This window comes from Nyctereutes procyonoides, unplaced genomic scaffold (assembly GCF_905146905.1).
Source record: "Nyctereutes procyonoides isolate TBG_1078 unplaced genomic scaffold, NYPRO_anot_genome, whole genome shotgun sequence".
Lineage (NCBI taxonomy): Eukaryota > Metazoa > Chordata > Mammalia > Carnivora > Canidae > Nyctereutes > Nyctereutes procyonoides.
In genome coordinates this window covers 49887161-49900450 of record NW_026575121.1, presented here as the reverse complement: position 1 = coordinate 49900450, position 13290 = coordinate 49887161, and the positions used below count along the sequence as shown (strand labels likewise).

Genomic DNA, 13290 nt, shown 5'->3' with positions numbered 1-13290 from the left:
TACTTGTCTGCACGTGTGGACAAACAAATGAACCCGGTGGTTCATTATCTCCTATTAAAAATATATCACTATGATTAATACCCATGTTAATTAGGTGCTTATTGTACACCAGGCTTTATACACACATATGCTAAGTGCTTTATACAGTCGTCTCATTTATTCCTGAAAACAGACCCATTAGGGAGGAATCCTATTATTATTCTCGCTTTATAAATGAGGAAACAGAGACTCAAGGCTACATGGCTTGGTCACAGAAGTGGCAGAGGCAGGATTTGAACCCAGTTCTGTCTGATTCCAAACCCAACCCTCCAACCTGCAAAAGAGACTGCCCTTCATTTCCAGTCTCAGGGTGTGAGCAATTTATTTTCACGTTCAACATGGTCTCAAGACCACCATCTCCTTATCCCTCTTATTCCTGCTCCCCCAACACTGGCCCTGCTCCTCTTGTTTTGCTCAAAATTAATGATGGTGGATAACTGCAAGGACATCCAGCGGCCTCCCATGGTGAGCTCCCCAGTCCAAACCAAATGGTGAGATCAAGCCCATTGGGGGTGTCATTTCCTCACCCCTCCACAAGTAATTCAGTTGTTTCTGCTTGTCAAACACTTCTGTTTCCTCGCTAAGCCCGTATTAGTCATCGGGATATGTCAGGATGTGAATGGATTTACTGCGTTCTAGCAGCTGCTGTGCTCCAAGCACATGACCCACACATGGCAGAAACGAGCTGGGCAGGTGGTGGGGGAAGCAGACAACCAGGATCTCTGAAATTCTGTCCAGGGCTTGAGAGCAGAGAGTGGATGCTGGGGGAGAAACCACTGCCCTGATATTCAGAAGCGATCTGCCCCCTTTTGGCCCCCACCCTGGCAAAGAGATGAGACATTTTGTGTGCGGGGAGGAGACAGCTCTGTAAAAAATTTCCTCTGTGAGGTGTGGTTCTTCCCTACTCGGAACAGAGCCCATCTGTCCAACAGTGTCTGAAATAACACCGGGTGGCCAGCAAAGGAGTGTCCATTGTCACATGCACATTTGGACTGCAGGTAGTCCGCATGGGCTCCTGTGATTCAAGTCAAAACAGCTTCTTTGGTGACGGGGAGGCGGGGAGTGAAAGTAGTAGTTATGATTCCAACAACCAGAATGATTGTTTTTCTAAGAATTTCTGCCAGTGGCCATTGAGGATGCTTTGTGTGCGGCACCTACGGGAGATGTCGAGATTTAGGCAGCTATCAAATTCCAAATTAAACACCTAAGTGCTGCTGGCGTGCTGGAGAGGCAGCCTGGTCATACGGATATGTATTTGGGAAAGACCAGATTTTGATTGTATTTGATGCTCTTTAATGGAAATTCTCCTAACAGGCTTTCCCAAGATCATGAATTAGACGCTGGAGTTTAAAGCTAACATGCCACTGAAGCTCAGAAAAGTTTGCTTTGAACCTCCTGTCTCAGAATTTCCTAGATTGGGCTATGGTTATACAGTCACAAGGGGATTTTTTTTTTAATTTTAATGTTTTTACACACACTGGGACCTTTTTTAAAAAAACATTTTATTTATTTATTCATGAGAGACAGAGATAGGCAGAGACATAGGTAGAGGAAGAGGCAGGCTCCATGCAGGGATCCGGATGTGGGATCGATCCCACTGGGATCACGCCTTGAGCCGAAGGCAGACGCTCAACCGCTGAGCCACCCAGGCATCCCGACACACACTGGGACCTTTAGCTTACACCTGGCTTGCTGTGAGCACTGGTCAGGTTGTAGCAAACATTTTCTCCTTTCCTTAAATAACTTTAATATCAACGAGGGAGATAATCAAGATGGTGTCATCCAGGATTGAAGCTTATAGAAGCCTCTCATAGGATCACCTGGGTGGTTCATTGGTTAAGCATCCGGCTTTTGATTTTGGCTCAGGTCATATCTCATGGGTCGTGAGATCGAGCCCCAGGACAGGCTCCGTGCTCAGCAGGGAGTCTGCTTGAAATTCTCTCTCTCTCCATCTGCCCCTCCTCCTGCTCTCTCTCTCTTAAATAAAGAAATAAACCTCAAAAAAAGAAAAAAAGATTTTTCATGGTACGGCCTCATAACTGAACACAGACTGTCAATCAGAGTGCTGGCTTCCTATCTTGAACATGTAGCTCTCTGTCTGGCTTTGGGATGTTGGGCAGATTACTTAGCATCCTTTAACCTCAGCTTCCTCACTACAAAATGAGGATAATGGGGACAAGAAGGACCCCTTTGTGAGATTGGGGTGTGAATTAAAAAGAGATAACAATATGCTTAGCATGGGACCTGGCACATAATAAGCATTACTTTAGTATTATCTAAAGATGAAGATTGGAAATGGGTTTTGAATATTTCTTTGCCCGTTCATCCCTCTTGGGGGGTGGCAGTGTAAGGTTTACTCCTGGGGTCTGGGGCACTGGCTTTTGAGCACAAGCCCAGGCCACAGACAGGCAAAGGCCAAGCCATTGGGAGGTCAGTGAGTAAAAGCTGAGGTGTAGAGAGTGGGGAAATGAGGCACCAAGTGGGGGCTCCGGCACCAGGGATGCAGAACTGAGGCTTGTGCTTGCTGTCAAGGTCTGGGTGAGGCAGGCCAGGGCAAGTTAGGGTCTCGGATGAGTGCTCCACAGTATGCACAGATGCATCAGGTTGGATTTTAGGAATGGCAGGCAGCAGGTTGATATTTTTAAAAATTTTGTTGTGGTAACATATACGTGACATACAATTTTCTAGTTTTTTAAAAGATTCATTCATTCATTCATTCATTCATTCATGAGAGACCCAGAGAAAGAGGCAGAGACTTAGGCAGAGGGAGAAGCAGGTTCTCTGCGGGGACTCTGACATGATCCCAGGACCCTGACATCACGACCTGAGTAGAAGGCAGATGCTCAACCACTGAGCCACCCAGGCTCCCCATACAATTTTCTATCTTAAGGATTTTTAAGAATATGATCAGTGGCATTAAGAACGTTACCCAGGTGCCCCCTTACGTTGAGGGGCACCTGGGTGGCTCAGTTTGTTGAGCATCTGCCTTTGGCTCAGGTCGTGATGTCAGGGTCCTGGGATCGAGCCCCACACTGGGCTCCCTGCTCAGCTGGGAGCCTGCTTCTCCCTCTCTTCCATGCTTGTGCTCTCCTTCCTCTGTCTCTGTCTCTCAAATGAATAAATAACATCTTTTTAAAAACCACAAAGGAATATTTACATTGGAAAAAAATAAAAACATTCACATTGTTGTGTGGCCATCATCACCATTCATCTCCACACCCAACCGAAACTCTATATACATTAAACAATAGTACCTCATTTCCCCCAACCCATGGCAACTACCATTCCAAGTTCTATGAATTTAACTCCTCTAAGTGTACCACATATAAGAGGAATCATATAGTATTTGTCCTTTTGTGTCTGGCTTATTTCACTGAGCATAATGTCCTCAAGGTTCATCCATGCTGTAGCATGTGTCAGAATGTCCTTCCTTTTTAAGGCTGAATAATATCCCATTGTATACATACACCACTTTTTATTTATCCATTCATCTGTCAGTGGACATTTGGGTTGTTTCCACCTTTCAGTGATTGTGAATAATGTCACTAGAGATATGAGTGTATAAGTATCTATTGGAGTCTCTGCTTTCAATTCGCTGAGGTACATTCCCAGAAGTGGAACTGCTGGATCATATGGTAATTCTATTTTCTTTTTTTTAAGAGAGGGAGGTGGGACAAAGGGCAGAGGGAGAGAGAGAGTCCGACTCAGGGCTCAATCTCATGACCCTGAGATCATGACCTGAGCTGAAATCAAGAGTTGGATGCTTAACTGACTGAGCCACCCAGGCGTTCTTTAATTTTTGAAAGAACCAGCCTACAGTTTTCCACAGTGGCTGTACCAGTTTACATTCCCACCAGCAGTGTGAAGGGTTCAAATTTTTCTGCACCTCACTACCACTTCGTTTTTAATTTCAGAAAAAGAGAGAATGTTCGTGGGGTGGGGCAGATGGAGTGGGTGAAGCAGGCTTCCCTCTAAGCAGGAGCCTGACCTACGGCTTGATCCCAGGACCCTGAGATCATGACCTGAGCTGGGCACTTAACCCACTGTGCCACCCAGATGCCCCAAGGAGGGGCTGATTTTAAAGGCATCATTAGACTCAATCTCTAGACAAAAGGCCTGATTAGCACAATGCCTGGCACATGCTGAATGTTCAGTAGCATATGATAATAGCAATGTCAGTCTTTGAAGGAACTAGCAATTTGAGCATGTAGGACCAAGTTGTTTGAGTTCCCTAGATCTACACTCCCTCTGGGGCTGTATTAGGAGACAGTGGCAACATTGACAGTGGGATTTCACGGCACCAAAATGTCCACCTGGCGCCAAAGACAGTCTTTACCAGGTGGGTGTGGTGCCTAACATCCCCCCGCAGGAAACTTACCTATTAACATGGTGCGCACCGTGGCTGGCCTGTGGCTGGCATGGAGTCCTGGGAAGGTGGGCCAGGGCCCGCATGTTTGGCCACGAGGAAAGCTGAAGGTGGAGACCTCGTTAGGCAGCAGAAGCCAGGCAGCCTGGGATGGAAAGAAGTCCAGAGGTGGCAGGTTGTTCATGTGCTAGTGGCTACAATACGGGGAAATGTCACCAGTCGTGTCAGAATTTTTGTGTGGGCTCATACCATTTGCCCGATTCCTGTTTACTCCATGACCTCTTCAGAGGCTCTGTCCCTCATTCACCTTCTTTCTGTCCGGTCCTGAATGCGCCCATGCACATGTTTCTACTTCCTAGCTTCCTCCCACTTTTTTGGGAATTAGTACCTGTATTTTTACCACCTGGGTTACTAGAAAATTGAAAAGGTTGATTCATCCTCTTCTAGATGCCAAGTAGCTCCAGGCTAAATGTGCTAAGTGGGACTTAGAAAATAAATCATGGATTCCAGAAAAGCCAGGTATTTGTTTCCTCCACACTTATGAGTACATTCTCTGTCAGAGTGGTTGTGGCAGTTGATGGGGATCCAGGTGATGCAGATACTGCTTCTCACTCTTGAGGAGTCAGTTGTGCAGCCAGGGACATGAATGTAAAAGCCAATGAATGGGGATGTGTCAAATGTAATGGGTTGTAGAGGGTCCTGTGGGTGTGTGAAGGAGGAGTTTGGGGTGCATGGATCAGAAAAGCCTTCAAAGAGGAAGTGACACATAGCTCACTGAACCCAGGTACAGAATGACATGATTGGGAGTTGGGAGCTGCCAGTGTCCAGAACGCACTGTGCTATTCTGTACATGAAATTTTTTTCCACTTATTTTTCTTTTTTTGTGCATTTATGTTTTAAGAGAGAAGATATATCAGAAAATGAAAGGCCTTCGGCCAGGGTTCCAAGCAGACCTGCATTATTGTTGGATCTCAGGCTATAGCTGTCGTGTTGCATGCTTCCTTATTGCTTCTTCCCCATGAGACTGTTAGGGATTTGCAAACTGATGCTTCTGAGGCTTTGAAAACCCCATGTCAAGAAACGTATTAGGTTAGTATCAAGTAGAAAGCACGTATTTGCTTAGAGATGGTCAGACAACAGAAGTATATATAAGGAACACCTGGCTGGGTCAGCTGGTAGAGCATGTGACTCTTGATCTCTGGGATGTGAGCTCAAGCCCCATGCTGGATGTAGAGATTACTTAAAAAATAAAATCTTTAGGGGTGCCTGGATGGCTCAGTTGGTTAAAGTGTCTGAGTCTTGATTTCTGCTCAGGTCGTGATCTCAGGGTCGTGGGATCTAACCCTGGGTCAGGCTTCTCGCTGGGTGTAGAGTCTGCTTAAGATTCTCTCTCTCCATCTCCCTCTGCCTCTCCCCTCTGTGCTCTCTCTCTCAAAATAAATATTTTTTATAAAAATTAAAATCTTTTTAAAAAAAGTACAATGAAAGCAGCTTTAGCTATTAGATTGATCAAAAGGAAAATGAAAAGACATTAAAACATACTTTGAACTCTTAAATGAAAAAATACAAAAGAAAAAGGATTTTCACTACCATTCAAATTTTAGCAATCAAAAGAGAAAATTGGGGCACCTGGGTGGCTCAGTCAGTTAAACATTTGACTCATGGTTTTGGCTCAGGTGGCAGTCTAATGGGTTGTCATCTCATGGGTCATGGGATTGAGTCCCTATGGGGCTCCACACTCAGCAGGGAGTCAGCTTGATAATTCTCTCCTCTGCCCCTCTCCCTACTCGTGCCCACACATGTACTCTCTGTCCAAAATACATAAATCTTAAAAAAAAAAAAAAGTAGGGATCCCTGGGTGGCTCAGCGGTTTGGCGCCTGCCTTTGGCCCAGGGCACGATCCTGGAGTCCTGGGATTGAGTCCCTCATCGGGCTCCCGGCATGGAGCCTGCTTCTCCCTCTGCCTGTGTCTCTCTCGTTCTCTCTCTCTCTCTTTCTCTGTGTCTATCATGAATAAATAAATAAATCTTTAGAAAAAAAAAGTAATAGAAAACGGAAACAAACATCACCATGAATGAAATTCAATTGGCTCCTGTTGACAAAATAAGGAATATTGTTAATCACCAGTATCACACAAATTTGAGGTCCTTGGGATATCTGGACATCCCAATCAAGTTAAATTGGCGTGATCTACATTGTATATGATTTGAGTAAGAGGCTGATTTGGGGGTGTGCTTAATGTTTCATTTATTTATAATCACACTGCAAAAACGGTGTTCATCTCTCTCCTCAAAGGCTGGAGCACACATAAGGTTCATGAATGATAACCAGTAAATCCTCTGTTATAATGGATGCAGATGAGAGTGCAGTGTTTCATTTTCTGTCAACTCAGCAAATATTTTTAAAAAAAGATTTAATTTTTTTTTTTTGCAACTTGCGAATCTACATTATTTTATTCTAAAAATAAAATGTAGGGGCACCTGGGTGGTTCAGTGGTTAGCCTTCTGCCTTTAACTCAGGTCATGATCCCAGGGTCCTGAGATTGAGCCCCACATAGGGCTCACTGCTCAGCTAGGAGTCTGCTTCTCCCTCTGCTTCTGCCCCTCCCTCTCTGCTTGTGCTCTGTCCTTTGCTTTCTCTTTCTCAAATAAATAAATAATCTTTTAAAAATAAATAAATCAAAAGAAAATGTAATATTTTCTGTGTATTTTTATTTTGGGGAACCCATCACATAGTTTTTTCTAACTCCAGATATTGGCTTTAAAAAAGTCAGTTTTAAAGTGAGTGCAAGTGATTTTCAGGCATTTTTTCAAATACATCCATTTCTAAAATACACAGAAAAGTGATAGGATGGCTTTCATAAAGGATTTGCCAGAGATTATATCCTTCAAGGAAAGTGATCCTGAATTCAGTCTGGTTGTCAGTTTCATTAAGAAGGAAGTAGCTCATCTCCTATAAATATTCTTCAACAATGCCCTGTGATACTGACAGTAATGCTTTCTAGGAGCACCCAGATGGGGGACCTTTCTAACTACAGCTGGAGATGGTCTAAGAAGAATTAATTTATTTCATAGTTAGTGGTGGTAGGTTTCAAGAAAAGACTTATTTGTGGGTCTGTGGTTTTTCTTGGACAGTAAACTGAAATCTGGAGACCTAGGGGCTTTGTGACAGTGACAGATTTAGCAGACTCTCCCAGTGCCACCCCAAAAGGAGAGGAACACCTACACTCTTGACTTTACATTCCTTATTTTATGCCAGATAACCTCCTAGTTAGTAACACTGCAGTTATATATTTAAGAAACAAGTGCTTATAGTTCCTTATGGTTTAGCAACGATTTCTTTTCCTCAGAAGTTAAGTATTTTTGAAATGGTGTATTGACTAGGAAGTTATGGGTCAGGACTATGTCAAGGATCAGTTAATGTGGTTGAAATCTTGGGCTGTCAGCTTGGATTAACTGGTAAAACGCAGAGAGATAGTTTTATTCTCTAATAGCAACCCAGTATGGGCTAGAAAAATATTTAAGAATCAGGTATTTAAGACTTTGAAAAGGACAGATGAAGTACAGCAGACAATTGTCAACATTCTGTTGACTCATACAAAAGTCTGAATCATAAATTAATCCTAAGTGGGTGGCATACTGGGACACCTGGCTGGCTTGGTCAGAAGAGCATGTGACTCCTGATCTCAGGGTCGTGAGTTTGAGCCCCACGTTGGGTGCAGAGATTACAAAAAATAAACAAATAAACTAGGTGGATGGGATACTTCTTAGTTTATCAAAATTATGAAGTTGTTGCTAGGAAAATGATGTGATCTGAGTATTAGGTGATGAGACTGATCCTAGATGGCCTGTCTGGTCAAGGACTATAGGGACTCTTGTGTGCTTAGGGGTTTGGGCAGGGAAGGGCTGAAAAGGTAACTGTTTTCAGGGTACTTTGTGTTAGCCAAGACCCAAGAGACTTTGCCTGCCTTGTTTATTATGTCTGAGTTTGAATTTGGTTCTACATGGATTCTATGTAAGATTTTATTTTATTTTTTAAAGATTCTATTTATTTATTCATGAGAGAGACACAGAGAGAGAGGCAGAGACAGACACAGGCAGAGGGAGAAGCAGGCTCATGCAGGGAGCCGGACGTGGGACTCGATCCCGGGTCTCCAGGAGCAGGCCCTGGGCTGAAGGCGGCACTAAACAGCTGAGCTACCCTGGCTGCCCTTCTATGTAAAATTTTAATGTCTGCTTTCACGGATTCTTTCTTAAGAAAGAATTCCTCTTTTGAGGAATATTTGGAATGAAGCTGGGAGCCATTTATCTGGCATAGAGATTCTTCCAGACACTTCTGGACAAGACAGAGCTACTATAGGAAAGGGGCAGATGCAAGGAATCAGCAAAAGGAATCTCCCAGGAAAGGGGGGTATGAGCTGGTCTCATTTACTACCATGTGGCCAGCAAGGCAAATTCCCAGATGTGGGAGCCAGGGAGCATTTCTGAAAGGGAATAGCACAATGGCATTTTCTTTCCTGTCAAAGTACACAAGGGCAGATTGTACCATAGATGGCCAGATCCACGCCACACTTCTTTCTAGAAAATTAAGGCCATGGAAATGATAAAAGAGATGCAGAAAGCAAAGATGGTGGATGCGATAAAAGTGAAGAAAGAGTTTAGGGAGACCTGTTTGGCTGTCAGTGGAACATGAGATTCTTGATCTCAGGGTCATAAGTTCGAGCCCCCATATTGATACGCTTACTTTCAAAAAAAAAAAAAAGCAAAGAAAGCGAAGAGTTTATGTAATGCTTCCCAACTTGTTAAACACTGTGGCACACAGAGAAAATAATATTTTTATAGCAACTGGGCAGCTCTTGGCCAGCTATTCCTGGCCCTGTCTGGACTCAAAGACCCAGGCACACATCTGTAACCTGTTCTTGCATGTTGACTGAGGAAACCCTGGTCTAGTGAACATCACGAATGTACAGTGACAAGACAGAGGTCTTGGAGCCCTTTGAGAATCTGATTAAAGTTATGTGTCCTCTCCCTAGAAACACTGTGCATGTACACACATATAGAATTTTGCCCACAATTTCCAGAGATTCATAGAATTGCTCAAGTCCACTTCTGGAACTCAGGATGAGAACTCTCACTTTAGATAATTAATCAAAGAAAGAGTGTTGATGAAGAAATAAAGGCAAAGGATAAATTCAGCCACTTGGATCAAAAATCCATCTAAAGAACGACAGAATCACAGACTCTTAGGGTTTTCAAAGACCTTTTCTATAAAGCTCTGGCTTTGGAAAAGGTTCAAAGGCTGGGGATACCAAGCAGAAAATATCCAGGCCAAGTAATTAGATTCAAACAATTGAGCACATTGCAATGGTTGAGCAGATTGCTTAGCCCCACGTTGTCTACTTTTTAAAGGTATTGATGTTAACTTGGTCAGGATGATTGGTAAATGGTCAGTTCATTGGCACAGATTTAGTTTCCGAATCCTTCCTTCCCAACATTTTTAAGGGGAACGTTCTCTGATTTATGTGGCGGAATGGGGAGGTTGTGATGGAGTATGCCCTTGCATTGGACTTCTAAGTTTGACAGAGGCTTCTGGGGCACTTCTTCCCTAGGGCTCTGCTGCTTGATTCATAATCAGTCATTCTGATTAACTCAGCCTTACTTGCCCAAATAAGCCCATATGTACCCTCAGAGCACCTAGAGAGGGAAGACGATGGGTACCCAAAACGAGATCACTTAGAGCTAAATGCCTTACTAATTATTTCTGAAACAAAAAAGCTGGATCTCAAAAGACTAAGTGGTGAGTAAGGGATGGAGCAGCAGTGTTACCTTGAATAATGTATGACTTCTGTTAGTTTACTCTCAGGTCTCACATCACTTGAAAGTTGTCTCTTTGTAAAATACAGCCTAGAGGGAAATTTTGCCAGTGTCGTGCTCTGGTGAGTTAATATGCATTTAAACAGTTTTATAACAGATTATTTACCAACGGGAACAGAATGCCTTGGCACGGGATGCATTTGAGAGAGCTGTCCTAGTGGGCTAGCTAATTCCATATTTCAAAATAATTTCCACATTACCTCCTGCTTCTGGTAGGTTCTCTCAAACTCTTCCCTCTACTGGTGAAATGAAAGAAATGACAAGTAGGTAAGATTATGTTGCCCTCTGGTGTCAGCCAACCCAAAAGAAAGAGCTAGAACTCAGGAAGGGCACGAGAAGTAGAGGGGCGGTAGAAAGAAGACTCTCCATACCAGGAGAAAGGTGGAGACTTGGAGAGGGAAAAAGGGAGATGAGCATGGTACTGGATTCTTTTTACTGGTAAATGATGGGATTTCAACTCCCCCTTGGCTGAGGAGAGTTGATACCTCCATGGCTATTTGTCTAATAAATCTGGTGCCTCTGTGATTTGTGATGAAGAGTAGGTTCATGGAGGCATGGGGCTTGGCCTTTCTCTTTGGGGGACTAATAGGGAAAAGAACTGGGTGATGACCAACCATCACAATGGCTGATACCTACCTGAGAACTCACCTCTTCCTTGAGATGGAGAGGTACTAGAGATTTCCATTCCTTTTAGGGATTCTATCAGTAATCCCCAAGGCAGGCAGGGCCTCTCTGTCTAGCCTTTTAGCATATGCCTGGACTTAAGGGCCTTGCTGGGGGAGGGGAAGCAACTACCACTAGCTCCTGGAGCTCCTTCTCACCCCAGCTCCTCCCCTCTTGACATATTACCAAGCTTTGCCCATTCTTTGGCTATGGTTGCCAGAGCACTTGAGCAGGGTATGATTGGCTTGTCCAGCCTATTAAATCTTGACTCATTTTTGAATGTGTCTATCCTGTCATTGACTTTTGGTGTCCTAGAGAGGGACTGGCATTATGTCTTCTTGCTGCAAGCTGTGAAAAAGTCAGTGGAATATTGTTAATTTTTTTTTTTTACAGAAACAACTTTGTCTTTAAGAATAAATGGAAGCCTAGAGCAAAAATGTGGGTTAAGTTTGGGCAGAAGCATGGGGAGATCAAGTATTTCATCTTTGGTCAAGACTAGAGGGGATAACAGAACCATGGAAAGGAATCCTTCCAGTAGCAAAGCCCTATGGGGAACAAGGAGAGAGCCAGGATCTGTAGTTAACTGGAAAGAGGTAGGAGTTAAGGCAAAAGAGAAAAGTGAAGTTGGGAGAAGGAGGTGCCGTCAGATGCAAGTTCCTGTTGTAGATTGTCTTGGTTTCTTCAAACCTTAGTTCAAAAGACAGTAAAGTTGGGACTTCTGATGTATTCCTCAGGCTGGCACAACTCTTGAGTGAAGGAGGATTAATAGTTTAGCTCCTAGCACCTGGTAAGTTCAGGACATATTATCGAATGGGTGTAATATTGCAACTGATTTTATTATTGGTTTTCAAATAGAAGGCATGTGTATGGATGGTAAGTAATAAGAGAAAAAGGGAAAACAGATAACTCCTCCCCACCCTCACCCCACTATGTTCATGTAAGAAACTCAGGTTAGAGATATTTAGAGTTGTGGAAACGATGAAAGACTGAGAATTACAAGAGGTCCAGAGGGAGAAAAAAAAAAACAGTGGAATAATTTTCAAAATTAGCTAATTTATGGATTTGTAAGTTAATTTGTTTAGTGGTTATGCAATTGAAACAAAAGTCTGCATAATTACTAGTAGTTTCCTCAAATTCTATTCTACAGGCAAGGTAATACACAGGGGATTGGGTCAGGTACCCTGCTAGGCACTTCCTGTTTCTTACCCTCCACATATTTTTCCTACAGGTGAGACGGCTTAGTTAATGAATAAGAATACCTAGCATTGGCTTTTTGGGCAAGGAAAGTGCAAAAGGACACTTGAGCCCGATGTGATGTGATGTGATATGTGATGTGATGTGATGTGTGATCCTACCCATTTTACACAGGTGCCTTCCAGGAAGTCTATGCTTTTGAACTTCAGGTCTCCAGTGCGTACTCCACCTCAAGCCACTTACCTTGCATTTGCTCCCTCAGAGCACATAGCTTAGCTTATTCTACTTTAGCCCTGGCTTTGCCCGTAACCTTAGTGCTCTTTTCTCAAAAAAGATTTGGTGAGATTTATTAAATTCAGACTTAAGAAGTTGGTTCATTTTATTTGTCAAAACATGAGATATACCACTATGGATCAATCATTTTGTGAAACCTTTCTCCACCCTGTACCCCTCCCCCATCCCCGCGCCCCATCTTTCTTTGTAAGTCAAAGCAATTTTGTATCACCCAAGCAACAAAGTGATTTACGAAATGAAAGAGAGGGACAATCTATTCTAATGGTTAAGAGGCAATAAAAAATATTTATGTGTGGCTGGCTGATGTTGACTTTTGGAGAGCGTACACTTGTAAATTCAAAGCTGGGGAAAATGAAAGATGAAAAGCCAGCCCTTGGGGTTCTAATTCTGAACACAGATCTTCTTAGGAAAAAAAAAGTCATTGTTTTGGTTTCAGATTCTGCATTTGTCAAGTGAAGCTATTAGCGTGGACCCCTCTCTCAGCACTTCTGGGCAGTGTTCTAGCTGATTGTCATAAAGCTGATTCTCAGACCTGGGCTCAGAAGTTGGCAGTCCTGGGCAAGGGGCTGGGTCATGCTGGCAGTCTCCTGGGGCCCACACAGGTGGAGGTAGGGTGGGTTGTTGAATTTGAATTCTTCCTGGGCCTCATCGTTTTCTTTTATCTTCCTTGTCTCTCATAATAACGCCCTTGTGAAGCCAAACATTTTAAAAATTAGATAGCAGATGGTTATATGTGCTTGTCTCCTTGTGCTGACATCTTGCACCTTGCCCAACCCTACCTGCAGCCCACTGTTGGGTGTGCAGGAGATTTAGGGTCGATGGGTTGGATTGTAATCTGTGTGCACCCCAGCTGATGAATCC

At 43.4% G+C, this 13290-nt stretch overlaps 1 protein-coding gene across 1 annotated transcript in view; it reads right to left on the bottom strand.

Annotated features, from left to right (window-relative positions):
- Positions 1–885: 885 nt before the first annotated feature.
- The window catches only part of CLYBL (citramalyl-CoA lyase), a 286980-nt gene continuing 274575 nt past the window's right edge, over positions 886–13290 (bottom strand). The window contains exons 9-10 of the transcript XR_008665792.1: positions 4418–4550; positions 886–1193 (exon numbers count right to left, since the gene is read on the bottom strand). The gene's annotated coding sequence lies outside the window, so the exon portion shown is untranslated. The remainder of the gene's footprint in view (positions 1194–4417; positions 4551–13290) is intronic.